Raw genomic sequence first — 10,056 nt, 5'->3', positions numbered from 1 at the left:
TGGAATAAAATAGTTTATATTCATTCTCTTTTATTCACTTATTATTACTTTTTGCTTATCACAAAAAGGGAGAGAATTAATTGGTTAATCAGTTAAATTGAGTAAATACTATTTATTTGTTAAAACCTTTGTTGCTTATTTCAGGGGGAGTTTTTAAATGCAATTTAAATACTTATATGCTTTTTACTGTCTATTTTTATTTTCTTTTTTTAACCAAGTTTTGTGATCATCAAAAAGGGGAGATTGTTATGCCTTAAATGCATATAAATCTCGATTGTGAGATTAATGTTTTTAATGCATTAACAAGGCCCTTTTCTCTATGTTTTGATGATTAACAAAACTAGGTTAAAATGTTACTAATGTTTACAATGGGCTTATTACAGAATTAAAATTTTCAAGTTGAATTAAGGCTCAATTGCGAACAAGTTTATTCAATATCAGAAACAAATTTCGAAGACTTATACTGCTATGAGTTCGGAAGCTCCGATTGGAGTTCGGAACCTCCGATCAGGATTAGAAGGACCTTCGGAAGCTAAGGGACGATCGGACGTTCCGATCATGGTTCGGAAGCTCCGATCTATTTTCAAGGAATTTTATATTGTTCGGAAGCAGAACGGAAGCTACGAAGTGACGAGATGGGAAGCACCGATCATAGATCGGAAGTTCCGATCTGCAATGGCAGCCTGATAATCTTGTCCGGAAGACTTTTCCCGAAAACATATTTAATGCGCCGATCGGAAGCTCCAAAGTGGGATCGGAAGTTCCAATCCTGTACAAACCGCGTGACTCAGAATTCAAATTTCGGAAGCTCCGATGCTGGGAACGGAAGTTCCGATCGATGCCAAATTTTCAGCTATAAATAGAGGCATTCCAAGACCATTTCAAGCATCCCAACATCTTCAAGTCTCTCAATCCTCTTAAGCATTATTTGAGCTATTTGTTGAGCAATTTGTAGCCCCTTTGAGCTTTCAAAATATATTCATATATCGAGTTGTATCCGGGGTTGTGAAAATCGTTGGTGTAAACACTTGAGTGTGAAGCCAAGTGTTGTGTGATTGTTGAGGCTATCCTTGGAGCCCTTAAGGCCAAGTGTTGAGTTGTATCGGTGCGGTGATCGTGTTGAGTTATACGGCTATTCTTGGAGCCATCAAGGCCAAGAGTTGAAGTGCTAGTGGATCCTTGGTTAATCGATCTTAACCAAGAAGGGGAGACGTAGAAGATTTATCGTCGAACTTCCATAAACATCTTTTATCCCTTTTACTTCTTTATTTACATTACCCATTTATTTACTGCACTTATATTTGATTGCTTTAAGTCTTCCGCTTGCGTACTTGCATAATTGCTTTAAATTGCTAAAGTTGCCAATAGAACCTAAATCCCCCCCCCCCCCCCAATTAGGTTCTAACAATAATTATTTAAGTAAGTCCAATAATTTTTATGGGGTTAGGGCCCGTTAAATTTATTGGGCCAGTTTTGGGGTGTTTGGGCCCATTGGGCCAGTCTAGGTGATTAATAAGATTGAAATTTGATATAGGATCAAACATGCCTTAATGGGCTTGAATAATTTATTTGGGTTTAAATATAAGTTAATGGGTTTAAGATGAGTTATTGGGTCAGTCTAGAAGTTATTGGGCCTAAGTCTAAGGAGTCAGCAGCTTGAACCAATCCATTAAAAAATTATGCATAGTCCGTAAATATATAATTAATTATTGCATGAATCTTTTAAATATGCAAATGTATTATTTTTATATAGAATAATTAAATATATATTTATGGGCAAAATTTTATGAAAATATGATCATGAACAAATTTTTTTTTTATGATTGTGCATGATGAATGATGATATATGTATGATGTTGGGCATAAGAAAATATTTTAAGGAAGTCGAAGTGGGGGTGTGACAATCTACGGGATTGGAGATGGGATGCCTATGCCCGGAGACCTTTCCATATGCTACGGGACTGTGGGTCGGGATACTGGGGCCCGATTGCCTTTCCATAAGATTATGATTATGTTTGCCTACGGATCCGGGGTCAGCCTGGTGAAGGGGCCAAGAGGTGGAGATCCCAGCGTCACGTACGTTGGTTCTTTGATTGATCAATCACTTTCACGGTCATACGACATGGATATAACCTTCAGTAAATTTTTAAGTTATGATATGCCCTAAGTGTTATGTATGATATGTTTATGTTAAGATCATGAAATAGAAATGTTAAGAACATGCATATATATAATATGTTATGTATATTGCATGTATTTTATGTTGCATGGATTTTAACATGTTGTTATTATGAGATGGAACGTGTTGAGTCTTTAGGCTCACTAGACTTAAATGATGCAGGTGAACCTGCAATTGATCTAGAGTTTATTGCCCCGACTGGTGGTGAAGACGTATGAGCCTCCCTGTAGCCGACTAGCCCGTGACCTATGCTCAAGTTTATGTTTTGAGTGGATTTGAATATTATTACATTTTCCGCACAAACTTTAATATTTATTTATGAATTTATAAATTTTATGTGGAGGATTTTAAGGGGTTTTGATTTGAATGTTTTATGCATGAATTTATGTTTATTTTAATAATATTTAATGGCATGCAATATTATGGAAATTTTTAAGTAGAATATTTTAATGAAAAATTATTCTGGAGTATAAACATATTATGTATAATTATTCTTTTTTACACGTTATAGGTTAAAAAAAATTCAGTAGTAGTAGTAGTAGTTGTTATAGTTGGTATCAGAGAAAGGTCCTTGGAGGGTACTAGCCTGCTACATGGAGCTCAGGAGTCGCACTACCAGTCTGTAAGTTTAAATGTTTTAATTATGTTTATGGGGATTATGATTTATTCTTTAATGATTTAAAGTTATGAAAGATTTTAAATATACCATTTATGCATGGCAATTACGTTAGAGATTTATGAAAATTGCAGTATGGCTCCCCGAAGGAATTCTCAGGAATCGAACAACATAAATGGCGACCAAGGTGATGAAAATCGTCAAAATCCACCTCCACCACCTCAACTTACTCCGTTTGAGAGAGCCAGCGTGGATATGTTGGCTGGGATTACAAGGTTTCTTGAGCACCAGACTGCACAACCAAGGAAATCCCATGAAGAAGACGTGGCAGAGAGATTCAAGAAGCAGGGACCTAAAGAATTTAGCGGTACTACTGACCCACTTGTTGCTGAGGAGTGGATCCGTTCTCTGGAAACCATTTTTGCATACATGGGGATCACTAATGCTGATAAAGTAAGGTGCGCTATCTTCATGTTGAAGGAAGATGCAGCATTGTGGTGGGAAGGAGCAGTGATCGGGGTGGACTTGTCTACGTTGGCATGGGAAGATCTTAAGAGGATGTTCTTCGAGAAGTATTTCATCGTGGAGGCACGTGGACGACTGATTCGGGAGTTTATGAGTCTCCGTCAGGGAGACAAATCTGTTGCTGAATACGTGACGCAGTTTGAGAGGGGATGTCATTTCGCACCATTGATCGCGAATGATGAGCAGGAAAGATTGAGGCACTTCACAGATGGATTGCGACCTGACATTAAGCATGATGTGTTTATGGCTGAAGTGGCAAATTACATGGCGGCGGTGAACAGGGCGTTGAGATCCGAGCAGGGGAGGAGGGAGATGCATGCAGCTTATCAGCATAAGAGGCAGTTACAGCGACCCTTCAGAGGTCAGTATTCGCAGCCAACGAAGAAGCAGTTCACCGGGCCGACCAAGGGCCCGAATCCTCCCAGACCACAGCAGAGACCACAGGGTCAGCAGAGGCCACAACAGAGAGGGGGAGCAACCCAAAATCCCGGAGGTTTACCCTTGTGCAAGACGTGTCATAAGCCGTATCTAGGGCAGTGTATGGCTGGTTCAGGAGTGTGCTTTAGGTGCAAGTTGCCGGGGCATATTGCGATGAACTGTCCTAACGTGAAGAACATTGCAGGTCGTGTTTATGTCTTGCAGGCTGAGGAGGCAGATCCAGATACATCATTGATCACGGGTAATCCTTACTTATGCCTTTAAGATTCAAGGATTTGCATGATTAATTAGGATTGCATGAGTAACTTTGTGACTATTGGTCTTTTTGACTTAATTGACTTTATATGAGTAGTATAAGGGGATTTCTAAAATTTTGGTAATAGTATGCTTAAGAGAAATGTTATGAATTATGAGTTTAATTAATTGTTTTTAAGTTTCGTGTGTTCGTTGGGAAATTTTCTGAGTGCAGGGAAGATTCTCATTAAAGGTAACACTACATATGCATTGCTAGACTCGGGAGCTACGCATTCGTTTATCTCTCAAGAGTTTATTAGACGAGTAGATATCATATCCGAGGGAGCCGATATGGGTTATGACGTTACCTTGCCATCTGGCGAGATTATTTCTACCTCCAGTGTACTTAATGAAGTAGAGTTGGAGCTTCAGGGAAATATGGTTAGAGCCAATTTAGTGGTGTTACCGATGTCAGGATTTGATCTGATTCTTGGCATGGATTGGCTGACATCTAATGGAGCTTCGATAGACTTTCGGAAGCGGACAGTTTTAGTGAACCCATCAGGAGGAGATTCTTTTGTCTTTTTTGCAGCTCAGAGTAGTAGTGCTTCTCCTGTCATATCTTATGTATGTGCAAGAAGGTTGTTACGGAAGGGTTGCCAGGGATTTCTTGCAAGTGTAATAGTTGCAGCAGGAGAGTCATCTACTAGATCTATTGCAGATGTGGAGATTGTTCGAGATGTTTTGGATGTCTTTCCTAATGATGTGGCAGGAATTCCACCAGTTAGAGAGGTTGAGTTCAGTATCGAGCTGTTACCAGGAACAGTGCCTATCTCTAAAGCACCGTATCGTCTTGCTCCCACTGAGATGAAAGAATTAAGGGAACAAATTCAAGAGCTTTTAGAGAAGGGCTTCATTCGCCCTAGTGTCTCACCTTGGGGTGCACCAGTATTGTTTGTGAAGAAGAATGATGGTAATATGAGATTATGCATTGTCTATCGAGAGTTGAAAAGAGTCACAGTGAAGAATAAGTATCCACTGCCAAGGATAGAGGATTTGTTTGATCAGTTGCAGGGAGCTTCGATGTTCTCTAAGATCGATCTATGATCAGGATACAATCAGTTATGAGTCAGAGAAGAGGATGTGTCCAAGACTTCTTTTAGAACACGTTATGGGCACTACGAGTATATGGTGATGCCATTTGGCCTGAATTATGCTCCAGCGGTTTTCATGGATCTCATGAACCATGTCTTTAGGCCGTATCTTGATCAGTTTGTCATCGTCTTCATTGAAGACATCTTGATTTATTCGAGGAGCTTGGAAGAGCATAGACAACACTTGCAGATAGCCTTGCAGACTTTGAGGGAACATAAATTGTATGCGAAATTCTGCAAGTGTGAATTTTGGCTTGATCAGGTGGCATTCTTGGGTCATATTGTTTCTAAGGATGGCATAGCAGTGGATCCATCGAAAGTGGAAGCTGTTCAGAGTTGGGGGATTCCGAAAAATGCAACTGAGATTCGCAGTTTCTTGGGTTTGGCCGGTTATTAACGAAAGTTTATCAAGGGTTTCTCTTCCATAGCAGTACCCTTGACATCACTGACCAAGAAGAACACAAAATATGTTTGGAGGCCCGAGTGTCAGAGGAGCTTTGACCAGCTTAAGGAGGCACTTACTTCTGCGCCAGTGTTGGCGATGCCAGTGGATCACGAACAGTTTATCGTGTACACAGATGCTTTTAAGATGGGCTTAGGTGTTGTCCTTATGCAAAGCAGAAAGGTAATCGCCTACGCGTCAAGACAGTTGAAGATTCATGAGCAGAACTATCCAACGCATGATTTAGAGCTTGCAGCAGTTGTGTTTGCGCTCAATATATGGAGGCACTACTTGTACGGTGAGAAGTGCAAGATTTTCACCGATCACAAGAGTCTCAAGTACTTCTTTACTCAGAAGGAGTTGAATATGAGACAGCGTCGGTGGTTGGAGTTGGTTAAGGATTATGACTGTGACATTAGTTACCACCCGGGTAAAGCTAATGTAGTGGCCGATGCATTGAGTCGGAAGACTTCAGCGTTATCTTGTATTTCAGTTCAGCAACCTCTACAGGTTGAGATACAAAGGTTTGAACTAGAGATCTACTCCAGTGGTCATGCACCAAGTTTATCAGCACTCATAGTACAGCCGACTCTTCAAGATCGGATCAAAGAGGGACAGTCTACCGATGAGCAGTTGCAGCGTATGAAGCGGAAGGATGAGGCTAAGGGCAGTTTTCTTTATATAGTCGATGATGGTATTGCTCGGTACAAAGGTCGGTTATGGGTGCCGAGCTCTGATCAGTTGAGAGCAGACATTATGACAGAGGCACACACATCTCCGTATTCCATTCATCCTGGGAGTACGAAGATGTACCGAGTTTTGAGGACATTTTACTGGTGGCCAGGAATGAAACGGGATATTAGTAACTTTGTATCCGAGTGCTTGACTTGTCAACAGGTCAAGGCAGAGCATCAGCGACCAGCAGGGTTACTTCGACCACTTCCCATTCCAGAGTGGAAATGGGAGAACATCACCATGGATTTTGTGGTTAGTCTAACGAGGAGTGCTAGAGGTTCGACAGTGATTTGGGTGATTGTCGATCGACTCACCAAATCTGCGCATTTTCTGCCAGTGAGGACTACTTTCACTATGACTCAGTTTGCGGAGATTTACATCAAGGAGATAGTCAAACTTCATGGTATTCCAGTCTCTATCGTGTCCGACCGAGATCCAAGGTTCACTTCTGCATTTTGGAAGAGTCTACATACAACTTTGGGGACTAAGTTATTGTTCAGCACTGCATTTCATCCTCAGACAGATGGTCAGATGGAGAGAGTAATCCAGACACTTGAGGACTTGTTGAGGGCGTGCGTGATCGACTTCCAAGGCTCATGGGAGTCGAGATTGCCTTTAGTGGAGTTTGCTTATTACAACAGTTATCAGGCGACTATAGGTATGGCTCCTTATAAGGCTCTTTACAGGAGGAGGTGTAGATCTCTTGTACATTGGGATGAGGTTGGAGAGAGAGTTCTCTTAGGACCTGAAATTGTGAAACGAACAGCTGAGATTGTGACTCAGATCCGAGAGAGGATGAAGACTGCACAGAGTCGTCAGAAGAGTTATGCTGACCGACGACGACGTGACCTTGAGTTTCTCGTGGGCAGTCATGTGTTTTTGAAGGTCTCGCCTATGAAGGGCGTGATACGTTTTGGTAGGAAAGGCAAACTCAACCCGAGGTATATTGGTCCATTCGAGATTTTGGAAAGGATTGGCACGTTGGCCTACCGTTAGGCGCTCCCACCGACCCTTGTGGCAGTTCACAACGTGTTCCATGTATCTATGCTTCGGAAGTACATTTCTAATCCGTCGCATGTTTTAGATTTTGAGCCTCTACAGCTGTCTGCAGAGCTAGCATTTGAGGAGAAACCCGTTCTGGTCTTAGCTCATGAGGAAAGGAGGCTGAGGACGCGAGTTATTCCGATGGTCAAAGTCCAATGGCTGAATCACTCCGAGAAGGAAGCTACTTGGGAGACCGAGGCCGACATGAGGGCTCGTTACCCGGAGTTATTCGGTACGTAACTTAATTTCGATGACAAAATTCAAATTAAGGGAGGGAGAGTTGTAACGTCTAAAATTTTCCTACGTGATTTCACATGCATAATTAGGAAAATAATTAATTTAAAATTTAGTAAAATGAGTTAAATAATTTTATGTGAATTTTGTGAAATTATTTACATGTTTTAAATTTTATTTTAGTTACTTAACCGCAATTATGAAATTTATGGATTTTTGAGAAAATGTTTTATTTGATTGCGTAATCGGGACCGTGGATGAACGAGGTGAAGAGTTTTTACCCAAAATATTTTATGGTGGTTTTATGGGCCATAAATTATTATTTTAATATTTTATTTCCAGAAAATAATAATTTTATTAAGCATACATGCATAGAAAATCGATTTTCACCAAAACGAGTCATTTTAAAGGCTTTTATTAGACTTTCAAAAATCCACATTTTTATATTACGAAAATAATAAATTTTATTATATAGATATTAGTTGGATTGGTTAGCCAGGTGTATTTATTCCGAGGAGGCCACTCACCATACATTTTTCTTCCTTAAAGACTCCATTTGTCTCCTACATTCACACACACCCCATTTGCTCTTGTCCCCTTCGTGAAACATCTTCTTCACCTTTCAAAAACTCCTCTTCATCACTGAACACACATTACACGAATTCCATTGAAGAAAATTAAGGTGGTGAAGTTCCGTTCATCCCGAAAAAATTATACGCATTCGTATCGTATTTCGATTGAAACCTTCACAAAGGAACGTTTGAATTCTCTTATTTTCTCACCATTTAAGTTGCAATATTCTGTTTCCATCATGAAATATTTTACCATGCAAGTTTGATATGGTTTAGATATGAAATTTGAAACTTTATGTTGAGCAGATTTGTTTCTTGCTTTCTACATGTTATTTTCTCACGTTTTTCTTGTTTGGATCGTTCAAGGTCTGTTGTCTCTTGATTAAGAGATGTCTTAGGATCCCTAGAAGTGAGCTTGGTCGGATTTTTAAGGTGTAATAGGCTGGAACCATAGCTTTCTTTTTCTGATATTGCACCAGCCGCGCAGTTCAAAGGTTCTGTGGAAGAGAGGCTCGTTCTCCTTCCCCAGTTTAGGTTTTTGATGTAAGATTGGTTTCATTGGAACTCTATAGATGTTGGCTAAGTTTGAGAAGTGTTTTCATGATCATTGGTGGTTGGAGCAGGCTGTACGATCAAAAATACGGCAGCTTCTCATACAAGCGCAGCAGGGGAAGGGGCTGAGTGCAAGCCTTCGTGTGAGCTGCTCAGGTCACGATTTGGGCAGGTTCTTGGCTTAATGGAAATGTATGGATGTGGGCTAGGTTTAGGTGATGGTGCTTCGGCCGATGGTGGCCGGAGCTGGCCGGCCGCCAGAGTTCTTTAAGGCTGCTCGCGGCCAAGAGCTAGGAGAAGGGGTGATCGGGCTGCTGGGTTTTAGAACGGGCCGGGCTTGGGTTTTTGGATCCGATTCGGGTCTAAAATAATATGGGCCAAGTTAGTTGTGTCCGGGTCTGGGTTATATTAGTTGGGCTCGGGTATTTTAATTTATTTTGATTAATAGTTTAAGTTATGATTTAATGGGTTAAAGTTAGTTTTAAATAAATATTTGGGCCACTTGGGATAATATTTTGGGCTTAATAATTATTTAAGTAAGTCCAATAATTTTTATGGGGTTAGGGCCCGTTAAATTTATTGGGCCAGTTTTGGGGTGTTTGGGCCCATTGGGCCAGTCTAGGTGATTAATGAGATTGAAATTTGATATTGGATCAAACATGCCTTAATGGGCTTGAATAATTTATTTGGGCTTAAATTTAAGTTAATGGATTTAAGATGAGTTATTGGGTCAGTCTAGAAGTTATTGGGCCTAAGTCTAAGGAGTCAGCAGCTTGAACCAATCTATTAAAAAATTATGCATAGTCCGTAAATATATAATTAATTATTGCATGAATATTTTAAATATGTAAATGTATTATTTTTATATAGAATAATTAAATATATATTTACGGGCAAAATTTTAAGAAAATATGATCATGAAGAAATTTTTTTTTATGATTGTGCATGATGAATGATGATATATGTATGATGTTGGGCATAAGAAAATATTTGAAAGAAGTTGAAGTGGGTGTGTGACAATCTACGGGATTGGAGATGGGATGCCTAGGCCCGGAGACCTTTCCATATGCTACGGGACTGTGGGTCGGGATACTGGGGCCCGATTGCCTTTCCATAAGATTATGATTATGTTTGCCTATGGATTCGGGGTCAGCCTGGTGAAGGGGCCAAGAGGTGGAGATCTCACCGCCACGTACGTTGGTTCTTTGATTGATCAATCACTTTCACGGTCACACGACATGGATATAACTTTCAGTAAATTTTTAAGTTATGCATATAAGTGTTATGTATGATATGTTTATGTTAAGATCATAAAATAGAAATGTTAAGAA

Source organism: Henckelia pumila, chromosome 4 (genome assembly GCF_033568475.1).
Source record: "Henckelia pumila isolate YLH828 chromosome 4, ASM3356847v2, whole genome shotgun sequence".
Taxonomy (NCBI): domain Eukaryota; kingdom Viridiplantae; phylum Streptophyta; class Magnoliopsida; order Lamiales; family Gesneriaceae; genus Henckelia; species Henckelia pumila.
Note: the sequence above shows the minus strand (reverse complement) of the source record.